The 26627-nt window shown below is 42.3% G+C and overlaps 1 protein-coding gene and 1 long non-coding RNA gene across 5 annotated transcripts in view; one reads left to right on the forward strand and one right to left on the reverse strand.

Annotated features, from left to right (window-relative positions):
• ANK1 (ankyrin 1) overlaps nucleotides 1-26627 on the forward strand; it is a 174130-nt gene that overhangs the window by 46845 nt on the left and 100658 nt on the right. The window lies entirely within an intron of this gene.
• LOC142151445 (uncharacterized) overlaps nucleotides 1-26627 on the reverse strand; it is a 404300-nt gene that overhangs the window by 32461 nt on the left and 345212 nt on the right. The gene's annotated exons all lie outside the window — the stretch shown is intronic.

Below are 26627 nucleotides of genomic sequence, written 5' to 3' on the forward strand. Positions count from 1 at the left end.
CACTATGTATTGTCTTTACATAGTGTGCCCTAATAGGCTCATTTCTAAGGTTACCATGGGAGAAATTGGCGTTACTCTCCCTGATTCTGACAGATCCCAGGGATCCAGGGCTAAGTGACATTTTACTTAGGAAACACTCTTGAGACAAACTGAACCAAATGTTTCTATCTGAACTTTGCCTCATCCTCTCTGGCTCAAGATAAGTTTATCCAAGTCAGCTAATTTATTACACCCCCTTCTACTAGGGCTTATAGATCCACAATGTTCTATATATTTCTATATGTTCCGGTCATGTGCTGAGATATGCCAGTTCTGGATCACTCAGAGAATCTCAAGTAACATACTGTGCTCTGAAAACTTCTCCTGCTATATCTTGTAAATGCAGCGATCCCCCAAAGATGCACCCTACTACTCTTTTACATCCCAAGCTCTATACTTTTCTGGAATTGTCTAAAGTCCCCTCAACTGAATGTTGGTCAAGTTTATTCAAAGGTTTGTCCATATTAAGATGACTTTGGTTGGTTGGCTTGTACATGACTTTCTGCAACTTTCACTAAACCTTCCTGTATCTTTCTGGTCTTCATTGCATTCCTCGCAGAAATGCTTTTTTATCATCCTGGCAGCATTGTATATTTCCAGTCGCTGGTGGATATAACACAGAGCAGCTTTCTGGATGCACTTCCGTTCAAAACATAGATCATAATAGATTTGTTCCAAATCAAACAACCAGAACACCAACTATGCTGGATGCTAGAAAGGTCTTGATATACACAACACAATAAAGTTGTCTGATGGCATAGAGCATTGTTAATGACTCCTTAATATGTAATACACTTACTCATAACTCCAAAGTCTTTCTGTTCAAGTTTTATAAGATCTAAGGTCCTTAGCCGCTGTCCAGGCGATGTCTGGCGAGTTTTAGCCGGGAGGGGGGGGGGGGGTGGAAAAGGTGAGTTGGCGGGGGGGGGGGGGGGGGGGTGGCAAGATTCGGCTTATCAGCATATTAGGAACATTTTAAAGGAAAAAGTGCAGGTAGCCCAGTGACTCAGCCCAAGGTAGCCCATTATGGGAGCAGACTGGCCCCCCAGCCCCTGCTGGTGTTTGACTTGCTATATATACCTGGGCAAATCACGCTATTTTCCACATTTCACCCCTCACACCCACCTCCTTTTCATTCTCGTCCTCCGTCTCTTTGATGTTATTCTAATTTTTCTCTTCAGTTTTCAAATTTATGTAATGTAAAAACACTATTGAAGAACAGCGTCGACTGGTGGGATGCAGGTAATGTATACCGGATCGGGTGGCAGATTTCTGGGAACATTATCTATGTCATAGACATGTGCTGGCAGTGCCCTCTAAGGAAAAAGCTTTCTGTGTATCCAACATAATTTTCTGTATCATATTGTGTATTCTCCGCACATTCCGCCAAGGGCAGCTTGCTCTCTATGAATCACATGTAGACAATGCTGCTGGTTACTGAGAAGTTTTGTACACTGCAGTTCTTTGTGCTAATATGTCGCTAATTACAGTACGGGGACCGCAGGTTATACGATGTGACACAGTAATGTGTATAGAGGCGCACTGTGGTGACAAGGAGTAATGTCGAGTGACTCTGTTGTGACACTTCTTTATTAGGAACTAATATAATCAAGACAATATAATGATATGAAATAACATGGTGTGAAAGTGTAATTGCATGGGACAACCGTAATGTAACTCTAATGTAATATATTGACCGTGCAATGATGGTGTAAAGGAAGATGTTATATTGTAGTGTGTGACTGAAGTATTAGCACGTCTTAGAGAATAGTGGGCGTGCACAAGAAGATGTTATATTATAGTGGTAGGAAGCAGAGTCGGCTTTTAGGGAGGACATAAATGACAATTGTTAGGGGCCCTGACACTGTGGTCCATGCCCTCAGTGCTGCTGTATGTGACCAGCTAATAGTGACAGTGAACTCCAGCTCTGACTGGCTAATAACTTGTACAGTGGAGTCAGGTTGAAAACTGGAGTCCACTGTACAGTTGTCCGCTGCTATTAGCCAATCATTGCTCCCAGTCCTGCCTCCTAGTGGTTGTACCAGGGACTCAGAATGAACATTGCTATAAATTTAGTACTTTGTGCGTACGAGTGGGCGCTACTTTCAGCAGCACCAGTCATGTAGGCAGATGCCGCAAACTCAGCACGGCCCTGGGACATCCTCACTAATAATGCTGGAACAGAACTGATAGTGACAGTGCCCTATACTGTTTATTTCTGGTCTCATGCACCCAATCAATCAAACACAGTGCTCAATAGAACACAGTGTTCTCTGCTTCCACACTGGGGTGGCCTGGTCATTGTGACGTATCTTAGTAAAATCAAGGTTAAGCCAGGGGTGGAATAATCTGTCGTGCCACCCAATGCGCCCTCTTCCAGAAATATCATATTTACCATGCCAAACATTACTATTTAGCAGACAATAAACCCAGCAGAGGTGGCGGTAGAGGTGGACCACACAATGCATCAGACCCCCTGCCAGGTTACACATTTATCATCATCACCATTTATTTATATAGCGCCACTAATTCCGCAGCGCTGTACAGAGAACTCATACACATCAGTCACTGCCCCATCTGAGTTTACAGTCTAAATTCCCTAACATACACATACACACATAGACAGACAAACTAGGGTCAATTTGTTAGCAGCCAATTAACCTACCAGTGTGTTTTTGGAGTGTGGGAGGAAACTGGAGCACCCGGAGGAAACCCACGCAAACACGGGGAGAACATACAAACTCCACACAGATAAGACCATGGTCGGGAATTGAACTCATGACCCCAGTGCTGTAAGGCAGAAGTGCAAATCACTACGCCACAGTGCTGCCCATGCACAATGCACCAGACCACCTGTAAGACCCTATGCAAAGATAGGGAACCACTTCAAGCGCAAACCTATATTTTAAAACTAAAGTTTTACAGTTATTTACATGGATGCGGACGACAAATGAGACGCATGGGAGAGAAGTGGAATAAAATAAACTAACCATTTTATGTGTAACTTAATTAACTGACAAGCAAATCCTCCAGTATTGCTTATTTGAAAGCATATTGAACTACAACCTACGCAGCAAAGGCTTCTTGGAGATATAAATAAAAATAACATGTTGTTTTGTTCAATTCTTTTCAGCCTCCCTTTAGTGATAGTACTTGCAAATTTCCTAAGTGGCAGACGACGGTTCCCAGCAGCTGTCTGTGACAGTGATATACAATATACCTTCTGAAATTCCCCCATGCTGTGATAATGCAGCGATCAAGAGAAAAGTGTTATAGATAGAGATAATATAATGGGACACTAGCTACAAGCAGTCAGAGGTTGTAATAAGGGATAACACAATGACAGTGAGTACTATGAAAGTAGCTGTGTGTAATTATTCCTTTTCATGCAAGGTGATTTTTGCTTAAAGGAAAAGCACCATTTTTTTATTCTGCTGTCCCAGTCTGTAGAATTTGTTACATCATTGACTAAAAGTCTATGGGAAATACTAGCAAAGGCAGTCATGCTTCCACTTAGGCACACATAAACAAAATATCCTGAAATTCTGTATTGTGTCCAAGAAAACCAATGCTGAAAGTAAAATGTTAACCTTGAACCTCTACAGCTCCTTACTGATGCTCTTATAAGTGATACAGGAGCTTGCTAAGAAGGACCACATCCATCAGTGGTGCTGCGCCACCATGTGGCAGATGGGTATTATTGCACCCTGCAAACCTGAAACGTACTAGATTGCAGTCTGATTTTTTTAATAACCTTTAACCCTGACTCTTTATTTTGTATTACCAAAATCAAATTGGCAGTGTGACAAGTAGTAAAAGCAAAATGTCATGAAAGATCTAGTCTTATTAGCCTTATACTTTATTTTTCTAGAGTAATTCAGGAATAAACTAATTCTTTGCATTTGTTACCAGGAACAGAACAGGTCATGCTGCTTGCTTGGTTAAGTAAAAATAATCCATAGAATTCAATGCCTCCACTGACCAGGTTCAAATGCAAAATGGTGAAATACATGCTTGGCCAAAGGACATTTCGACATTCGGAATTAAAGTTCATTGTTGCTTAAAAATGGTGGATGCAAAAATGTTATGGGCTGACCAAATATCCTTTAAAATGAAACCTATAATTTATTAAGAACTAGTGGCCTTAATATCATTCTTATGACTCAGTGAGACAACTTGTTTCCACTGAATAAAAAAGGATGACAAGACTATTGGAACAGCCCAAAAAAAGCTGACTGTATTTGAGGTCATTTAGAAAGCACAAAGTGACTCTGCAAAATCCTGTTTGATGGCGCTGTGCATCTTGATTCGTACAAGTGCGTTTATATTTCTGCCAAAATCTCAGTGTTTTTGGAATGTGGGAAGAAACCCGTGCAAACATGTTGAGAACATTCAAGCTCCACACGGATAGGGCTTTGGTTGGAATTGAACCCATGACCCCACTGCTGTGAAGCAACAATGCTAACCACCGTGCTGCAATGCTGCCCATGTTTTTGAGTTTGTGTCATGAGTTTGATTCCTTACCAGGGCCCTATCTGTGTGGAATTTGTATGTTCTCCCCGTGTTTCAGTGGGTTTCGGTGCTCCGGTTTCTTCCCACACTAGAAAAACATACATGGTAGGTTAATTGGCTGCTGACTAAAATGCACCCTAGTCTGTATGTGTGTGTGTATGTGTTAGGCATACCCCCCAAACGATTTAGGCGGGACAGTCTCGATTTGAGGGCTCTGTCCTCCCACCAATGGGACAGTTTTGTCCCGATCGGTGGGAACAGTATTCGGGTCACTGCTGCTCTGCATGGCAATGAAGGAGTTTGGAGGGCAGGGGAGGAGAGTACATGACAGACAGCACAACCCTTTCCCCCTAGTGCTGCCTGCCCAAATATGGTATGTGATAGGGAATTTAGACTGTAAGCTCCATTGGGGCAATGACTGATGAGAATGATTCTATATTCTCTGTACAACATTATGTAATATGATTTTGCAATTTATAAATAAACGATAATAAATAAAATAAAAAAGACAAGAATGAGCTGACCTATCGCCTATTTTATATCTATTTAATATTAAACATGGCAATAAAGACTTCTGGGACCTATATTATATCTATTTGATATTAACGACAGGAATAAAACCCACCTGCCACCTATATTACACACCGATAAGCCATAACATTAAAACAACCTGCCTAACATTGTGTAGGTTCCCCTCGTGCTGCCAAAACAGCTTTGATCTGTCCAGGCATGGACTCCACAAGACCTCTGAAGCTTTGATCTTTCCAGGCATGGACTCCACAAGACCTCTGAAGGTGTCCATAGGTATCTAGCACAAAGACATTAGCAGCAGATCCATTAAGTCATGTAAGTTGCGAGGTGGGGCCTCCATGAATCGATTAGATTGAGATCTGGGGAATTTGGAGGCCAAGTCAGCACCTTAAACTTTTTGTCATGTTCTTCAAACCATTCCTGAACGTTTTTTTGCAATGTGGCAGGAACATTATCCTGCTGAAAGAGTCCACTGCCATCAGGGAATACCATTGCCATGAAGGGGTGTACTTGGTTTGTAACAATGTTTAGTGAGGTGGTATATGTCAAAGTAACATCAACATGAATGCCAGGACCCAAAGTTTCTCAGCAGAACATTGCCCAGAGCATGACACTATCTCCACCTGCTTGCCTTCTTCCCATAGTGCACCCTGGTGTCATCTCTTCCCCCAGGTAAACCATGCACATGCAACCAGCTTTCTACATGATGTTAAAGAAAATGTGATTCATCAGACCAGGCCACCTTCTTCCTTTGCTCCATGGTCCAGTTCTGGCGCTCACATGCCCATTGTAGGCACTTTCAGCAAGGGCACTCTGAACAATCTATGTCCATGGAGCCCCATAAGCAGCAAGCTGCGATGCACTGTGTGTTCTGACACCTTTCTATCCTAGCCAGCATTACATTTTTCAGCAATTTGTGCTACAGTAGCTCTTCTGTGGGATTGGTCCAGATGGGCTAGCCTTCATTCCCCACATGCATCAATGAGTCTTGGGTGTCCATGACCTTGTAGCCAGTTCATGCTTGTCCTTCCTTGGACCACTTTTGGTAGGTACTAACCACTGCATACCGAGAACTGCCATTTTAGAGATGCACTGACCCAGTTGTCTAGCCATCACAATTTGGCCCTTGTTAAAGTTGCTTACCCAATTTTCTGCTTGCAACACATCAACTTCAAGAACTGACTGTCATTGGCTGCCTAATATATCCCACCTCCTGACAGGTGGCATTGTAACGAGATAATCAATGTTATTAATTTCCCTTATCAGTGGTTTTAATGTTGTGCCTGATCGGTGTATATATTTAATATTAATAACAGAAAAATATTACCGTTAATACGGTAATTTACTCGCTGGATTTCAGCTCAGGGAGCTGCGAGCTGAAATTCAGTGAGTAATTACCGTATTAATGGTAATATTTTTAGAGCGCGGGATTTTCACCTGTCTCGCTAACAATTGAATACCCCCCATAGTGTATTACCTGAATCATATTTAGTTCATATTAATGATAGAAACTACAGGTAGGGAGTGCAGTGGCTATCAAGCATGGCAATGCAGATCCTTCCTCCAGAGGCCCCTGCTCAGCTCTTATGAGCACGTCCAGCATCTGGCTCATGCCCAATAGCTAAAAGCTTAAACAAGACTTCACTGCGCATGCACCGCCCCCCATACATCATCAACATTTATTTATATAGCGCCAGCAGATTCCGTAGCGCTTTAGGGAACAAACAGTAATAAAACAATACTGGGTAATACATACATACAGGGAGGTAAGAGAACCCTGCTCGCAAGATTACAATCTATGGGACAATGTTTTGATACACAAGGGCATGTGCTACATCATATTTCATATTTGTCCAGCTAGAATGCAAAGGTTAAAAAGTATTTAGTGGGCTGTGTGATCAGTCACACAGCAATGTTGGTCAGAGGGTTGTTGTCTTGTGTTAGCTGTGTAGAGGGTGGTAATAGGATAACCTAAGGAGATTAAGATGCTGGTTGCAGAATATTATAAGCTTGTCTGAAGAGGTGGGTTTTCAGAGAACACTTGAAGGTTTGAAGACTAGAGGAAAGTCTTACTGTGCAAGAGAGGGAATTCCACAGAGTGGGTGCAGCCTGAATTAAGTCCTGTAACCGAGAATTGGGAGAGTTGGGAGATATTTTGAAACAAATGAGGAGATGTATGTTGGTGCAATTTTGTTGACGGCCTTGTATGTTAGTAGAAGAATTTTAGATTGGATTCCAGCAGAACAATAATGATTTGCAAGAAAAATCAATCTAGCTGCAATGTGAGTGTATGCTTTTCTCTCAAGAAGTTTGGACGGGCATGGGAGCTGAGAGGTGGGGTGGTAATTTGAGAGAGAGTTTGGGAATTTTGTTTTTCAGAATAGGAGTAATCACTGCATGCTTGTATAGTGATGGAAAGATACCAGTAGAGAGAGATAGATTACAGATTTTAGTTAGAGGTGGAATGAGCACAGGAGACAGGGATCTATCAATTTGTGAGGGTTTGGGAGCCACTTGATCAATGGCAGTTGCTAAGGTATGGTGAAAATGAGGAACTGCCACATCAGGGGAGGAGAATGTAGAAATTGGGGAATGAAGGTGTTCGAGAGAGGTGAAAAACTGTTCAAAATCAACAGAGTTAATAATTCTGTGGGTAGAAGGAAGCTTGGAAGAGTTTGACAGCAGGAAGGTTAAAGAACTGGGAGTGAGCGAGTATCTAATAAGGTGATGATCCAAGAGGGGGAAAGGAGTGTTAAGAAAATGAGAAACTGAGCATAGTCTAGGGAAAACAAGATCAAGGCAGTGGCCATCCTGATGAGCAGCAGATTCAATCTACTGGGAGAGGCCAAGTGAGGAGGTCAGAGAGAGCAGTTTGAAAGCAGCATGGGAATGTGGATTAACAATAGGGATGTTGAAATCACCCATGATGATGGTGAGGATGTCAGAGGATAAGAAGTGAGGGAGCCATTCAGAGAAATGTTCAAGAAATTGTTGGTACGGCCCAGGGAGGCGATAGATGACAGCAACACGCATAAAGAATGGGTTCAAAATCCTAACAGTATGTACTTCAAAAGATGTGAACGTAAGTGATGGGACATTTGGTAGAACTGTGAACGTGCACTGTGAGGAGAGAAGTAGTCCAACCCCACCTCCTTGTCTGCCTCCAGGTCTGGAGGTGTGGGTGAGATGGAGGCCTCCAAGTGAAAGGGCTGCAGGTGAGGCAGTGTCTGATTGTGTGAGCCATGTTTCTGTTATTGCCAGAAGGTTGGGGTTGTTTGAGAGGAAGAGATCATGTATGGAGGTAAGTTTGTTACAAGCAGAGCGTGCATTCCAAAGGGCACATTTAATAGCAGAATGGGGGCCTCTGGAGGGCAGACCTGTATTGCCATGCTACCTCCTAAAAATAGGGAAAAACCCACCTGTCCGCTATATTAAATATTAATCCCTATATTTTATCTATTTAACATGAATAACAGGTATAAACCAATCTGTCAGCTATGTCAGAGAGAGTTCAAGGAGACAGTCAGATAACTTAGGCATCACAAAATTTGAGGCAAAAAGAAAATAAGGGCACCTTTAGCACCTACTCTTATTTATCCTAAAATCTCTAGCTATTGAGAAAAAAAAATGTGCTATGATATTTTTTGCACATGAAAAGTTTTTAAAGTTTAACTAGTATTAACAATTTAACACAAAAAGTGAAAGTGATTTTTATCACCAAAAGACAAAGCAGCTGTGTCCATAAACGTGTTAAAAACTCATATTGTAGAGGGCTGTAAGTCTTAAAGAATCTCTATGTGAACAGAGACATATTGACATTCAACCACCACTTGCTAATATGGTGGCTGGGAAACACAGAATTTGTCTCAGGACAAAGAGCTGGGAGTCTTGTTCACCAATATATCTGGTGATTTGGGCCTTGTGGCCTAAAGAGAATAGTGAGCCAGTCCTGTTACATACATGAGATTTATAGTACTGGGTAGAGGTAAGGAGAACCTGTCACCTTGAGTTTTTGGTAAAATGTACTTATTACACACTTGATGCATATCTGTGATACTAATGGAAAACAAACAAAAAACAAAATATAAAAGCTCTTATATGTTTGTGTTTGTACAATGTGTATATTCAGTTGTGGATTAGGATGATCTGGGACATTGGGCTTTATGAACACCATTGGCTTGTCCTTACACCCAAGTATTGACTACATGTCAAACATTACTGCACTGGTCCCCCCACAGCCTCCAGAATCACATTCAAGCTACTTATCCTCTCCTTCAAAGCCCACACCAACACTCATAGATTTATGATACTCTACCTTATGCCCTCTTAGATCTACCTCTAACCTCTCACCTCCTCTTTTGTTACCACCTCTCACTTCCAACTCCAAGGCACAGATTCAATTCAGTGTAAGTTGCCTTGTACATCATTTACACGCACCTAATACCAGGAGAGCTATTCAATTCCAGGATCCATGATGCTGATCGTGCCTGAAATAAGGCTCAATCGCGCTAATTTTTCCCCGCACCCTAAGATGTGCGAGCAGAAATGAAGATGATTGAGCCCTATTTTTAGGCACAATGAGTGTTGCAGGCTCCGGAACAGAATAGCTCTCCCAGCATTAGGTGCATAAGACTTCTTCTGTGCTACTCCTCACTTTTGGAAGTCCCTACCGCATCTGATCAGACTCTCCCCCAACCTTCATTCTTTCAAGCTCTCTCTTGATACTGCTCCATCCCGTCCCTCTAGATCCTATTGTCTCAGCATTTCTGTCCCCTTCTAGATTGTAAACAAGGCCCTCTCTAACCTCACGTCTCCACCTTGTTTGTCAACCTTGCATGCCATTGTTCTGTTTCTATGTATGATTTGCTTTTTATGTTGTTATACTGATTGTGCAGTGCTATAGTTTTGTAGAGCCTTAAAAACATTGCACACAGCATCTAAGTCGAGGAAGCTGATGGGGCCGAAGCGACGGACCTTCTTATTGCCCCGATGGTCACCCCAACTATGTTACTGTGTATATTCAGTTGTGTATGCGTACCAAACCTAGTATTTAGAAGGAAATGCAAACATTATTTTTTATGGAAATTTATGGTAGAAATGGTGCTGTCACTAAATTAGGGACATTTCAAAGAAGGGCTTCAATAGTTGAGCAAGATAATTCAGCTTAACAGATGGAAAAGAAGGGATGGGAGTAATGACTAAAACATTAAAATACAAGTCTCAGGCAATGTTCAGGATGGGAGACGGTTTCCTAAATATATTAAATTCCAGTATACTTGGACACTATCTCATACTACTTAAAGCAAAGCTGAAGAGTAATGTTGGAAAATATTATTTTACTATGAGAGTAGATTGGAACGACCTTCAAGCAGATATTAGTAGGAACAACGACAGTAAAGGAATGTAAACATACTTAGTATATATACAGGTCTCTCCTAACAATATACCAGTAATACGTAAAATGAGTCAGCTGGATGGACCAAATGGTCTGTATCTTCTGCCAACCTTCTATAGTGTGTGTTGCCATAAGATATAAGTCATTTTAAGAGTGACAGAGTCTTGGAGCTGTATATCTGTCTACACCCCACAAGAAGGGGCAAGGAGCTAGCAAGACGTATGTCTTATTTGTGATGACCGTTTTCAAACAGGATTTGAAAAAAGTGAAGCAGAGCTCTGTATTTCTACTGCTGCTTAGACATATTGCAGTAAATTCTCAGAAGTGCACTTATATTATCTGTCAGACATGTTTTATAAACATAGACATTTAGCCGTGTGAACTTATTAGGCCATTCCAGGAAATGTGGAGCAGATGTGGCAGTGAGGGAGATTTATGGTGGAAGGTGATTAGGGCACATACACATGGGCGCTGAAAAACAACGCCTGTTAAAAGCGTACTGTGGTTAAAGCATATTCGGAAAGGCTCCCTGTAGCACAGTGCACTATAGGGGAGATTTACTAAGTGGTGAAAAACATTATTACCCTCGAAAACTGTTGTTTTCGTCGGCGACAAGCCTCGTTTTCGCTTCACCTCATACAAGGAAGGTGTTAACCCTGCTGGCAGTAAGGTTTGCATGGAGAAGTATTGGGGTGGTACTTGTACAAGCATGATACCTGTTCTGTTATTGTGGTACTTGTACAGCCATGATACCTGTTCTGTTATTGTGGTACTTGTACAGCCATGATACCTGTTCTGTTATTGTGGTACTTGTACAGCCATGATACCTGTTCTGTTATTGTGGTACTTGTACAGCCATGATACCTGTTCTGTTATTGTGGTACTTGTACAGCCATGATACATGTTCTGTTATTGTGGTACTTGTACAGCCATGATACCTGTTCTGTTATTGTGGTACTTGTACAGCCATAATACCTGTTCTGTTATTGTGGTACTTGTACAGCCATGATACCTGTTCTGTTATTGTGGTACTTGTACAGCCATGATACCTGTTCTGTTATTGTGGTACTTGTACAGCCGTGATACCTGTTCTGTTATTGTGGTACTTGTACAGCCATGATACTTGTTCTGTTATTGTGGTACTTGTACAGCCATGATACTTGTTCTGTTATTGTGGTACTTGTACAGCCATGATACATGTTCTGTTATTGTGGTACTTGTACAGCCATGATACCTGTTCTGTTATTGTGGTACTTGTACAGCCATAATACCTGTTCTGTTATTGTGGTACTTGTACAGCCATGATACCTGTTCTGTTATTGTGGTACTTGTACAGCCATGATACCTGTTCTGTTATTGTGGTACTTGTACAGCCATGATACTTGTTCTGTTATTGTGGTACTTGTACAGCCATGATACTTGTCCTGTTATTGTGGTACTTGTACAGCTGTGATACCTGTTCTGTTATTGTGGTACTTGTACAGCCATGATACTTGTTCTGTTATTGTGGTACTTGTACAGCCATGATACTTGTTCTGTTATTGTGGTACTTGTACAGCCATGATACTTGTCCTGTTATTGTGGTACTTGTACAGCCATGATACTTGTCCTGTTATTGTGGTACTTGTACAGCCATGATACATGTTCTGTTATTGTGGTACTTGTACAGCCGTGATACCTGTTCTGTTATTGTGGTACTTGTACAGCCGTGATACCTGTTCTGTTATTGTGGTACTTGTACAGCCATGACACCTGTTCTGTTATTGTGGTACTTGTACAGCCATGATACTTGTTCTGTTATTGTGGTACTTGTACAGCCATGATACTTGTCCTGTTATTGTGGTACTTGTACAGCCATGATACCTGTTCTGTTATTGTGGTACTTGTACAGCCATGATACCTGTTCTGTTATTGTGGTACTTGTACAGCCATGATACCTGTTCTGTTATTGTGGTACTTGTACAGCCATGATACCTGTTCTGTTATTGTGGTACTTGTACAGCCATGATACTTGTTCTGTTATTGTGGTACTTGTACAGCCATGATACATGTTCTGTTATTGTGGTACTTGTACAGCCATGATACCTGTTCTGTTATTGTGGTACTTGTACAGCCGTGATACCTGTTCTGTTATTGTGGTACTTGTACAGCCATGACACCTGTTCTGTTATTGTGGTACTTGTACAGCCATGATACCTGTTCTGTTATTGTGGTACTTGTACAGCCATGATACTTGTCCTGTTATTGTGGTACTTGTACAGCCATGATACCTGTTCTGTTATTGTGGTACTTGTACAGCCATGATACTTGTCCTGTTATTGTGGTACTTGTACAGCCATGATACCTGTTCTGTTATTGTGGTACTTGTACAGCCATGATACCTGTTCTGTTATTGTGGTACTTGTACAGCCATGATACCTGTTCTGTTATTGTGGTACTTGTACAGCCATGATACCTGTTCTGTTATTGTGGTACTTGTACAGCCATGATACTTGTTCTGTTATTGTGGTACTTGTACAGCCATGATACATGTTCTGTTATTGTGGTACTTGTACAGCCATGATACATGTTCTGTTATTGTGGTACTTGTACAGCCATGATACATGTTCTGTTATTGTGGTACTTGTACAGCCATGATACCTGTTCTGTTATTGTGGTACTTGTACAGCCGTGATACCTGTTCTGTTATTGTGGTACTTGTACAGCCATGATACCTGTTCTGTTATTGTGGTACTTGTACAGCCATGATACTTGTTCTGTTATTGTGGTACTTGTACAGCCATGATACCTGTTCTGTTATTGTGGTACTTGTACAGCCATGATACCTGTTCTGTTATTGTGGTACTTGTACAGCCATGATACATGTTCTGTTATTGTGGATACTTGTACAGCCATGATACCTGTTCTGTTATTGTGGTACTTGTACAGCCATGATACCTGTTCTGTTATTGTGGATGATGATAGCAGAACAAACGCATTAAGACAATGCTTTAGTCTCAGAATAAAACATTTTTCAATCCACTTATGTTTTAAAATAGTTTTTTTTCCTTACATTTCTGAAATAAGTCAAATCTATTTCTATAATCTATTTATGTATTTATTTTTCACATTAGTGGATCTGAAAACCTTTCAGTTCCAGCCGGCTGATGCATACGCACAATAACTATTATGCCTCACAGCACTGGGGTCATGAGTTCAATTCCCGACCATGGCCTTATCTGTGTGGAGTTTGTATGTTCTCCCCGTGTTTGCGTGGGTTTCCTCCGGGTGCTCCGGTTTCCTCCCACACTCCAAAAACATACTGGTAGGTTAATTGGCTGCTATCAAAATTGACCCTAGTCTCTCTCTCTCTTTTTGTCTGTCTGTGTGTGTGTTAGGGAATTTAGATTGTAAGCTCCAATGGGGCAGGGACTGATGCGAGTGAATTCTCTGTACAGCGCTGCGGAATCAGTGGCGCTATATAAATAACTGATGATGATTGTTCGGCTACACTTGAGATATGTTTTGGATAAATTGCAATGATAACTAATATTTTATTGACACAAAAAACATAAAATCAGGGCTCTAATGATAAATAGACCATTGTGCATTTAATGAGCCCTCCACAAGAACCTCACTTAATTTGTTACAGGCGTTGGATGCTGCGAGCAATGTCAATAATGACGACAACGTAACAAAATATGAGTGTGCGAAAGTCCATCTGCTTACATTAATTTTTGGACTATCAACTTTAAAGTAGGGGTGTGCACCGGGCACTTTTAGTGTTTTGTGTTTTGGGTTCTGATTAGCTTGAGGTTTTGGGTTCTGATTTGTTTTGCCAAAACACCTGACGAAAGGTTTTGGTTCTGATTTCGGGTTTTGGGTTCTGATTTCTTTTTTAAAAAGCACTAAAATCCTGTTTTTTGGTTGTTTTCCACTCCTACGCTATTATTAACCTCAATAACATTCAATAACAATCATTTCCACTAATTTACAGTCTATTCTGCACACCTCACACCTCACAATATTCTTTTTAGTCCAAAACGTTGCACCGAGTTAGCTTTCTGGACTGCGTAGTGGAGTGGGCCTGGTACCCAATTTGGTACCGGGGCCACAATACCTCCGCCTTCAAATGGTCTCAATTCCACTGCACAGCTGCCTGCTCCTACATCCTCTGCAGCATATACAAGGTGTAGTTCGAGCGTGTCAATGCCTCTTGTTTTTGACGATGACAGGTCATTTTCATTAATTTTGGATTTGGACCCAATACTGAATGTAGTTGATACACATCTATCTGGACTGCGTAGTGAAGTGGCCCTGGTACCCAATTTGGTATCGGGGCCACAATATATCACCCTCAACTGTTTTGAATTCTACTGCACAGCTGTCTGCTTCTACATCCTCTGCAGCATATACAGGGTGTAGTTCGAGCGCGTCAATACCTCTTGTTTTTGATGATGACAGGTCATTTTCATTAATTTTGGATTTGGCCCCAACACTGAATGTAGTTTAATATCTGATACGCATCTATCTGGACTGCATAGTGTGGTGGCCCCAGTACCCAATTTGGTACCGGGGCCACAATATATCACCCTCAACTGGTCTGAATTCCACTGCACAGATAAAAACAAAGAACATAGTATTAAAAATGGCAGTTCCCCTTTTTTGGAACTACAGAAACAAAGAACGTAGTAATAGAAATGGTAGTTCCTCTTTTTTGGAACTATAAAAACAAAGAACATAGTAATAGAAATGGCAGTTCCCCTTTTTTGGAACTACAGAAAAAAAGAACGTAGTAATAGAAATGGCAGTTCCTCTTTTATGGAACTATAAAAACAAAGAACATAGTAATAGAAATGGCAGTTCCCCTTTTTTGGAACTACAGAAAAAAAGAACGTAGTAATAGAAATGGCAGTTCCTCTTTTATGGAACTATAAAAACAAAGAACATAGTAATAGAAATGGCAGTTCCCCTTTTTTGGAACTATCAAAACAAAGAACATAGTAATAGAAATGGCAGTTCCACTTTTTTGGAACTACAGAAAAAAAGAACGTAGTAATAGAAATGGCAGTTCCTCTTTTTTGGAACTACAGAAACAAAGACAACCTCCTTCAACTAGTCTAAATTCCACTGCACAGATGGCGGACACCGGACGCACGTCTAAAACCAACATAGCTGTGCCGGTGACATGGCCTGCAGGAATATCTCTAAAGGAGATAGAACTAGGCCCCAAAGAGCACATAATGCCAAAAAAAGAGTTGCAAGATGGAATTGCCCTTGGGCCCTCCCACCTACCCTGATGTTGTTGAAATAGGACATGCACACTTTAACAAACCAATCATTTCAGCGAAAGGGCCTACCAAACTGTGGCTGAAATGATTGGTTCGATTGGACCCCCACAAAACGAGCTGGCAAAGAAAAAAAAAGGGTGCAAGATGGAATTGTCCTTGGGCCCTCCCACCCACCCTGATGTTGTTGAAATAGGACATGCACACTTTTACAAACCAATCATTTCATGATTGGTTTGTTTGGGCCCTCACACAAAAAAAGCTATTCATCTCTCCCTGTACAAACTAAACTGGCTCTACTGAGGCAAGATGTCATCCTCATCCTCATCCTCTGATTTCTCTCCCCCTTCAGTGTGTACTTCCTCATCCTCAGACATTATCAATTTGTCCCCGCTGGACTCCACAACCACAGGTCCCTCTGTAGTATCTGGAGGGCAGTGCTGTACTTGATTGAGTAATTGATAATTCATTTTTATGAACATCATTTTTTCAACGTTCTGCGAAAGCAACCTCCTTCGCCGCTCACTAACCAGGTTCCCCGCTGCACTAAAAACTCTTTCCGAGTACACACTGGAGGGGGGACAACTCAGGTAAAATAGAGCCAGTTTGTACATGGGCTTCCAAACTGCCTTTTTTTTCTGCCAGTAACAATATGGACTGTCTGACATGTCTATTTGGATGGTGTCAGAAAAATAATCCTCCACCATTTTTTCTATTGTGACAGCATCCAATGCAGCGACAGTAGACATGTCTGCAATGGTTGGCAGGTCCTTCAGTCCGGACCAGATGTTGTCTGCATCCCCGCTAGCGGGTCTTTTAGGAAAACTGAGCTTTTTCCTCGCAGCCTTAGGTGTGGAAGAAAATGAAGGTGGAGCTGTTGGCATGTCACGGTCCTCTTCAGAGGACAATTTCCTGACCAGGTCTTTGCACCTCTGTAGACTTGTGTCCGCTGGAAACAGAGACACAACATACGCTTTAAACCGAGGATCGAGCACGGTGGCCAGAATGTATTCCTCTGACTTTAAAAGAGCGACCACCCTCGGATCCTGGCAAAGTGTACGAAGGGCTTCATCCACAAGAGATACATGCTTGGTGGAATCGCAATGGTTTACCAGCTCCTCCCTCACTTTCTCCAGCTGCTTCTGCAACAGCCTGATCAGGGGAATGACCTGACTCAAGCTGGCAGTGTCGGAACTGACTTCTCGTGTGGCAAGTTCAAACGGCTGCAGAACCTTGCACAACACGGAAATCAGTCTCCAGTGCGCTTGACTCAGGCGCATCCCCACTCATTTTCCTATGTTGTAGGTGGCTGTGTAGGCTTGAATGGCCTTTTGCTGCTCCTCCATCCTCTGCAGCATATAGAGGGTGGAGTTCCAGCGCGTCACAACCTCTTGTTTGAGGTGATGGCAGGGCAGGTTCAGCCTTTTTTGATGTTGCTCGAGTCTGCGGTAGGCACTGGCAGAATGCCGAAAGTGTTCAGCAATTTTGCGGGCCACCGCAAGCATCTCCTGCACACCCCTGTCACTCTTCAGGTAATGCTGCACCACCCAATTAACGGTGTGGGCAAAACATGGGACGTGCTGGAAATTGCCCATATGTAGTGCCCGCACAATGTTACTGGTGTTGTCTGACACCACAAAAAGTGGGGTAAGCCACTCCGAGATTATTTCCCTCAGTTTTTCTAAGAGGTTGTCAGCGTTGTGTCTCTTACTAAAACCTGTGATACACAACGTTGCCTGCCTTGGCACGAGCAGCCGTTGTGGAGATGCTGCTACTGATGCAGCTGCTGCTGTTGCTGCGGAAGGCAATGCATCTACCCAGTGGGCTGTCACAGTCATATAGTCCTTAGTTTGCCATGAACCACTTGTCCACATGTCCGTGGTTAAGTGGACAGTGGGTACAACGGCATTTTTCAGAGCACTGAGGACACTTGTTTGTACTTCTCTGTACATCTTTGGTATCGCCTGCCTAGTGAAGTGGAATCTCGATGGAATTTGGTACCGGGGACACAATACCTCCATCAACCGTCTAAATCCCACTCCACTGATGGAGGACACCGGACGCACATCTAACACCAACATAGCAGTTACCACAGCAGTTATCCGCTTTGCTATAGGGTGACTACTGTCGTACTTTGTGCTCAGGGCAAACGACTGTTGGACGGTCAACTGTTTGGTGAAAGACGTAGCGGTCTTACGACTTCCCCTCTGGGAAGATGACCGACTACCAGCAGCAACAGCAGCAGTGGCAGTAGTAGGCGTACCGCTGCAGGATTCCTCGGATGAATCCCGTATTGAAGAGGACTCAGTCTGGCTGGTGACATGGCCTGCAGGACTAAATCTGATGGAGATCGTGGAGGAAGTTGACGAGGAGGTTGTTGGTGGTATGTATCCAACAGGACCAAGGGATTTAGGTGTCCCTGGACTGCTGATGGTTCTAGCCACAGGTCCTGAACTAAACACTGAATTATGAAGGTTCTTCAGGTGACGTATAAGTGAGGATGTCCCTAGGTGGCCAAGATCCTTAACCCTGCTTATTTGAGCTTTACATAAGCTACATATGGCCATACATTTGTTGTCCGGATTCGGATAAAAATAACTCCAGACAGAAGAGGTGGATTTTTTGGTCTTCTGACCAGGCATGACGATGGGCTTTGTCATCCCATGGACACCAACTGTTTCCCCCCCCTGGTGGCTCATTTATGATTACCACATCAGCATCCTCCTTGTCAAGTTCCTCCTCAGCGCCAGCTACATCAATATCCTCCTCCCGGTGTACAACATTCACACCTTCATTAGCCAAATCTGTAACTGGACTGTGGGTGACCCTTCCAGCATATGCAGAGGGCGTGCTGGAAATGGTTGAAGGAGCCACCTCTTCCCGTACAGTGATGGGAAGGTCAGGCTTCGCAACCACAAAAACCCTTGGACTCGCTGGACTTGGACTAGTTGTTGATGACAGCTTAAGTCTCTTAAATTTGTTAGAGGGGGGGGGAGGAGAAGTGCTTAGATCCATGGGTGAAGCTGAACCACTAGTCATGAACACGGGCCAGGGCCTAAGCCGTTCCTTGCCACTCCGTGTCGTAAATGGCATATTGGCATGTTTACGTTTCTCCTCAGATGATTTTAATTTTCTTTTTTTGCTAATTTTTGGGAACTTTGGGTTTTTGGATTTTACATACCCTATACTATGAGATTGGGCATCGCCCTTGGCATCCGACGTTGATGGCATTTCAGCGTCTATGTCAATGTCTTGACTAGTGGCAGCAGCTTCAGCATTAGGAGGAAGTGGGTCTTAATCTTTCCCTACTTTATCCTCAAAATTTTTATACTCCATTATATGCAGCACAAGAGAGCGTACCCCTAAACCACACACACTTTGGGACTACAGAAACAATGACCGTAGTAATAGAACTGGCAGTTCCTATTTTTTGGAACTACACAAACAATGACCGTAGTAATAGAACTAGCAGTTCCTATTTTTTGGAACTACACAAACAATGACCGTAGTAATAAAACTGGCAGTTCCTATTTTTTGGAACTACACAAACAATGAACGTAGTAATAGAACTGGCAGTTCCTATTTTTTGGAACTACAGAAACAATGACCGTAGTAATAGAACTGGCTGTTCCTATTTTTTGGAACTACACAAACAATGACCGTAGTAATAGAACTGGCAGTTCCTATTTTTTGGGAACTACAGAAACAATGAACATAGTAATAGAAATGGCAGGTTCTCTTTTTGTGGACTGCAAGAATATATTGCTCTATAATATTTTTTATACTTTTTCAATTATTTTTTTATATTTTTTTTAATATTTTTTTTTAAATATTTTTTAGAGATTTTTTTTTATTTTTTTTTAAAGATTTTTGGCTGCTTAACAAGTTGCTATGGACTTATCAGAAACAAATACAGGACAAAAGCACCACTGGACTCAGCAGCACAGACACTGGCCAAATCACCACTGGAATCAGCAGGACAGAGCACTGGAAAAAGTACTACTGCACTCAGCAGGACAAAGCACCACTAGACTAAATAAATCAGCAGGACAGAGCACTGGACAAACTACTAATGCACTCAGCAGGACAAAGCACCACTTTAGTAAAGTTATCAGCAGGACAGAGCACATAAACCTCCCTCTTTACTAGCCACAGGGAGAATGAAGATGGCGGCCGCGAGCGGGGCATTTATGAGATCCGAGTCTCGCGGGATCCGACGCGAGACTTGGATGTCATAGCCTCGGTTTGGTTTCATTTGGCGCCCGGAAGTTCCCGAACAGTGCTCGGATCCCATCGGATCCGCACTGTTCGGGTGGGCTTGGATTAGTGAAATCCGAGCCCGCTCATCTCTACTTTAAAGCGTGTTTACCAGGCCTTAAGAACATAGGACGCATGATACCGACGCCTGTGAGTAACAGCCCTTATATGGAAACATCACATTCTACTTACACGATAACGCAGCATTTTTACAGTCATTTTAGTTTTGCATCTCCCAGGGTCTTTCCCAGAGTCACAATCATGTTAAGTTCCACATATTTGCAGGTCAAACCGCTGTCACATAGTGGGGTAGTGAATATACAGTCTCAGGAACAGAGAGAATAAGAAGTTCACTGACAGTTATACTGCAATGTTTTAACCAGTGAAGGGGATAATGTACAGTAATACAGTAGAATCCTTTATTATGAAAACTCAGTCGGATATATATCGTGCACAGCAAATACTGCACGAATGTAAATACAAATAGGAATGTTTCTATAATACTATATTTGATGTTGTTTATCGGTGCCTTAAATGGTGTTACAGGAGGTCATGCTGGGCGACCTGGAACACTCCAGGGTGTTAACGAGCAGTAATATAGGGTTTCTGGAGGGTAGTGTATCGTAGAGTAATGCAGTGTGACAGTTCTGCTTATGAAATACAACTGTGGGGCACACAGTGATGCAGGACCCATTGATCCAGTGTGAAGAAGCAGTGAGTAATGTGAGGGGACGTGCAACACTGGGGGACAGTTAATATGTTAATATTCCCTGGAGTATTCCTCACGTCTCCAGCAAACTGCACGCCAGGAGATAAGACAGACCATGGGGCTGAGAGAGGGACAGAAAACAAGCGCTGAGAGAAAGGTACAGGCAAAGTACGGAGGAGATACATAGACGTGTGCAGAGCTGATAGAGAGGGGACATGCCAAGAGACAGGTGGGTAGAGATGACAAGACAGGGACATAAATACAGCCAGAATTAGACAACTACATATATTGGCAGATAATTATATAACATGGAGAAATAACAGCCTGCCACCTCCCTTGGCAGGACAATTACTTCACTTTGCAGGGAAAACCATTGTACAGGCTCCTAGGAATGCACAGAATAAAAAAAAATATAATAATAATATGTTGCCAGCTTTCCCCTCATCTTGTGCTTCACTCTCCCCCCTCTGCCACCGCTACTTACCAGGTAGAGGAAGGGTTGCCCCTGGTATCACAAACCTAATCCTCATCATCTCTGATTGGCTGTGAACAGGGTGCTCCAGTGACATCACCAACATGCGACATGTGTTGTTATTATTATTATTATAAATATTATTATTATTGCTGCTGTTTAGTTACAGGGAAATAGAGCACAGTATATAGCAGTACATAGTACTTCTTTCCCCACAGTGCACATTCACAGTTATACTAAAGGTGCCATCACTCATGTTCACATCTTTTGAAGTACATGATATTCGGAATTTTAACCCATTCTCTATGCGTGTAGCTAAGATCTATCACCCACCCTGGATCACACCAATAATTTCTTGAACATTTCTCTGCATGGCTCCCTCACTTCCTATCGTCCGACATCCCCACCATCATCATGGGTGATTTCAGCATCTTCATTGATAATCCATGTTCCAATTCTGTTTTCAAACTACTCTCTCTAACTTCCTTCCTTAGCCTCTCCCAGTGGATTGAAATCTCTACTCATCAGGATGGCCATTGCCTTGATCTTGTGTTCTCTAGACCATGCTCAGTTTCTGATTTCCTTAACACTCCTTTCCCCCTCTCGGATCATAACCTCATCTGCTACACGGTCACCCCCACAATTTTAACCTTTCTGTTGTCAAACTCTCCCAAGCCTCCTCAAACCCACAGAATTCTTAACTCTATTAATTTTCAACAGTTTTCTATTCTCTCCAACACCTTCTCTCCCCAATTTCTACACTCTTTTCCCCTGATATGGCAGTACCTCATTTTCACCAAACCCTAGCAACTGCCCTTGATCAAGTGGCTCAAGTGACTCTTCGTACTCTGTGTTGACTTAGAAGTCAGCCATGGCACACTAAAGTAACACATAATCTTCAAAAACATTCTCGTAAAACAGAACATCACTGTTGTAAATATTGTGATTTCCTCACATATACTGCTATCTACCACTCCTATTGAAAAGCTCTGGACACTACTAAATATACATACTTTCTATCTTTTATCTCTGCTCAACCTTCTAATCCCAAATGCCTTTTTAACACATTTAAATGTCTTCTCAAACCTCCCACTCCAACCCACCGACTACTGTCAGTGCCCAAGATCTTCCTTCCTACTTCAAGGACAAGATTAATAAGATCCGACTTGAAATAATATCATATTCCTCTCGGCACCCTCTCTTCATTAGATCCCACAAATGAAGATGAAGTATCTAATTTCTTCTTATCTCCCTACTCTACCTCCTGATCTTATACCCTCACAAATTGGTAGATCCATGCCTCATTTGCTCATCCCACCTCTAACTAAAATCTGTAATCTCTCTCTTTCTCTACTGATACCTTCCGTCATTATTAAAGAGCGCAGTGAGATGTTGCCAAAATTTTGACCCAAACTCTTTCTCAAATTACAGTCCCTTCTCTCATGTCCCTCCAAACTTCTCAAGAGAATTCCCAACATTCGCCTCACATGGTTTCTTTCCTCTCACAACCAATTGGATCAACTATCAACTCAACTGAGACTGCACTAATAAAGATTATCAATGATCTGATCACTGCTAAAACTAAAGGCTTCTAATCCTCATGCATCTCTTTGCTGCATTTGACACTGTTGACCACTCTCTCCTCATACAAACACTACAATCTCTAGGTCTCCAAGACACTGTCCTATCCTGATTCTCATCATAACTATCGCATCGCTCTTTCAGTGTTAATTTCTCTGGATCCACCTCTGCTCTGCTTCCTTTATCGGTTGGAGTACCACAGGGCCTTCTTCTCTGTTTGTCTGCATAACCCAGAATTGTTTTATTACTGTCTTTGTTCTCAATTGCAAAACGCTATGGCATTTGCTGGCGCTATATAAATAAATGTTGCTCGTGATAGTCCAACATGCAAAATACAAAGAATTTAAGAAGCATAACTGTAATAATACAAAAACATAAGCATAACATGTAAGAGGTAATAGGCACGGTACAGAACAATCATAAAAAGTAGTAGAGAACATACAAAAGGCCTAATACAAGGACGGGACTGAGGTGGGAGCTGACAAGAAGCCAGGAGGAACGAGCGCCCAACCAGCAACAATCTAATGTGTTCACGTCAATCAATGACCCGCAGCAGCAAGGTGTGTGATATAAGGGGCATCCCCTCCTTTGCCCACTGTTTGCATATGACATAAATGATTGAAATGTCAAGTAATGGGAATAGACAGCGACAATTTGATATAGTATAGCTGCAACACTTTAGGATTAAAGTACTATCAACTGGAGGGATCAAAATGAAATCAGCCAATCAGAAGCGGCTAGATAGTGCAATTGATAGTGTAGGCATATTTGGTGCACACATGCAGTGTGGAAATGTTACGCAAAATATTGAATTACGTGCAGCGGTAAATGAGACCCTCAGTCTACAGCAATATTATGGAATTTGCAATTAGTTCCAAGTTGACAGGAAAATCCCCCACCTATTTGTGTACATTGTGGTCAGCTACTAGCTAGGCCTAGGCTTAACTAGTTATAGTGCCTGAACACTCCCTTCTATCATTATGACCCAGCTTTGCCATTGTATTTACTAATCTACTGAGTCCCGGGACTGAAGGATTATGGGTAGATACACTGTTGTCAGTGAATGCCTTCTACAAACATTCTCTACTCACATGATTTCAAAGAGAAAATGTTACTGGGTCCTGAAGAAAAAAACCACCAACAATATTTAAAATGAAGTAGATTAAATCATAACCACAAGACAATAATGATTGAGTTGACCTAGTTAACTGAAGTTTCCCTTGATAATCACTCAGGAGATAAAAGTCCCTCTTAGTATATTTTGTATAACAAATGCAGTAAAACAATTGTTTGATCACATTGCCACTAGCCCAGAACCACCCATCATAAGTCTAAAATCGATCCTTTTTTGTATATAGCACATAATTCCAATATTGTATAATGTTATAAATATGTTTATGTGTTAGAATGACATCAGTAATAAGACCAAGGTGGACACATGAAGAGACAGGGATCAAATTGACAAGTCAGGATATTGTACCAGGGTAAACTGGACCCTTATTAAATTCAAAACAAATAATATGCATGTAGTTATTAGGAACTGTTAATGTTATACGTTGTTGATGAATGAGAGCTGAGAACGGCTTGTGTGTGGTGCTGGTGGCACAGTGTTGCCAAGCGAAGGCAGGAGGGGATTGTGGGCATCTCAAAGAGAAAAAGAGGCGGCCATTAAGAAATTGCAGCACAGAATTTGAACCGGTATACTGTATGTGTAAAAAATAAATAGAAGGCAAAGCTGAAAGACAAATTAAGGGTCTATTAATTTACAGTTGGACGCATTTGGGCACCTAATGTTAATAAAGATTTTCTATCGCTACTTATCGCAGCGATAGAAAATCTTCTTTCGTCCTACTTATCACTTAAAGGTGGACGGGCCAGGTGAGCGATGCTCAGCTCCTCAAGTGATACTAGCTGGCAGTGGTAAGAGGACTCACCAGGCCGGTACAAGTCCATCGGCGTCTGTGTGAGTCAGCTTTCTGACTTGTACATGTGCATTGGGAGCTAGGACTTGGGCTTTTGGGCTTCCAGTGCCAGATTCAATAAAAAAAAATAATAATGTTACTTTTAAATAAAATAGAAATAAATAGAAAAAAGAAAAAAAAACAGGAACAAATGAGAAAATAAAGCATTTTTCCCTGTGAGTCCCCCTGGCTATCACTATCCTGAGATGGCGATACCACTGCAGTCCATGATGAATAGGGTTCCCCATGTTTGCTTCAGGCAAAGCCCTAAATCCAGCGAAAAAGGGGTTTAGGTCTTTAATAGGGGTCAGAGAAAGAAAGTTGAGGTTATATGTTGTGCCTTTGATTAGCTGTGAGGCATAAAGGAAACATATGTAATTTCCTGACACATAAGGAAGAGCCTAGAAACAGGGGTATATTTTACTAAACTGCGGGAGTGAAAAAGTGGAGATGTTGCCTATAGCAACCAATCAGATTCTAGCTGTCATTTTGTAGAATGTGCTAAATAAATGATAACTAGAATCTGATTGGTTGCTATAGGAAACATCTCCACTGTTTCAAACCCGCAGTTTAGTAAATAAGTCTTGTACCCTTCAACGCCTGTGAGGTAAAAACGGAAAACACTACAATACTATGAGGCATTGGTAGAGGTGTTGGTAGAGCCAAGAGACACAGTAAAGACTTAATGGGGCATATTCAATTACGATTCCGGTCCGCGGACCGGAATCCTAATTGAATATGCCCCCATGAGTCAGAAGTCTTGTATTCCGAACCTAACTGACATGTAACACTCCATTCTCATATTGACCGAAATCTCTTGAAACAAAGTAAGACGACTGGCAGAGTGCAGCCGTGATTCCAAAACAGATGCATTGTCCATGGCAGTGGTTCCCAAACTTTTGCAGTTCGCGGCACCCTTAGAGTCTCCATAATTTTTTCAAGGCACCCCTTCAAAATAATTACTGAGCAGTCCTGTTTTAGAAGTAGTTGGGTCAAAAAAAGGTAATAAGTATTTAGGTCAGGACAGAAATACTTATTTATTTGTATGCATAAATGCCCCTCTGCATCCAGACACTCTGCCCCATTTGCATCCAGACACTCTGCCCTCTCTGCATCCAGACACTCTGCCCCCTCTGCATCCAGACACACTGCCCCCTCTGCCCTCTCACACTGCCTCCTCTCACGCTGCCCCCTTTCACGCTACACCCTTTGCCCTCTGTCACGCTGTTCCCCTCCTCTGCCCTCTCACGCTGTCCCCCTCATCTGCTCTCTGTCACGCTCCCTCTCACTCTGCCCCCTCTGCCACGGCCAGCCAGAGCGGCAGCGGGTGCAGAGTAGCTCCTCCTCTCTCACGCAGCTTGTCACTGAATGACGATATTCAGTGACAGCTGCGTGAGAGAGGAGGATGCTGGGTCCCGGCACCGCGCGGATTGGTAAGTTTATGTTTTGTTTGTTTTTCCTCTGGCTTGCCAGCGGCACCACTGTGACAGCGCCGCGGCACCCCTGGGAGCCGCGCGCACACTTTGGGAACCGCTGGTCCATGGTCCTAGTAACAGGCCAGTTCCAGAAGTACAGACCGGCCAGCAGCCCACCATGAGAGACAGACAGAGGTGAATTCAACCTAAAGCCAAGGGCAGAATTACAACTTTGGTCTCCGAGTGTTGCTAAACTGACAGATGTGACTTGTACTGTTTTTAATCTAAAAAGAAATAAAAAAGCAACTGGAGAGTATTTAAGCATATCCTAAACTGTCAGTAAATCAAATAAAACCACAAGGGAATAAGGATAATACAAGCAGTAAAACCACAAATCCTTCATGTCAATTATGGAGTTCCTCATTTTGACAGTGTTAAAGATACACATGACAGATAGAGAACGGGAAATAACCGGTTTGCTAGGAGAC

The sequence above is a fragment of the Mixophyes fleayi genome, chromosome 4 (assembly GCF_038048845.1).
Source record: "Mixophyes fleayi isolate aMixFle1 chromosome 4, aMixFle1.hap1, whole genome shotgun sequence".
NCBI classification, from domain to species: Eukaryota; Metazoa; Chordata; class Amphibia; order Anura; family Limnodynastidae; genus Mixophyes; species Mixophyes fleayi.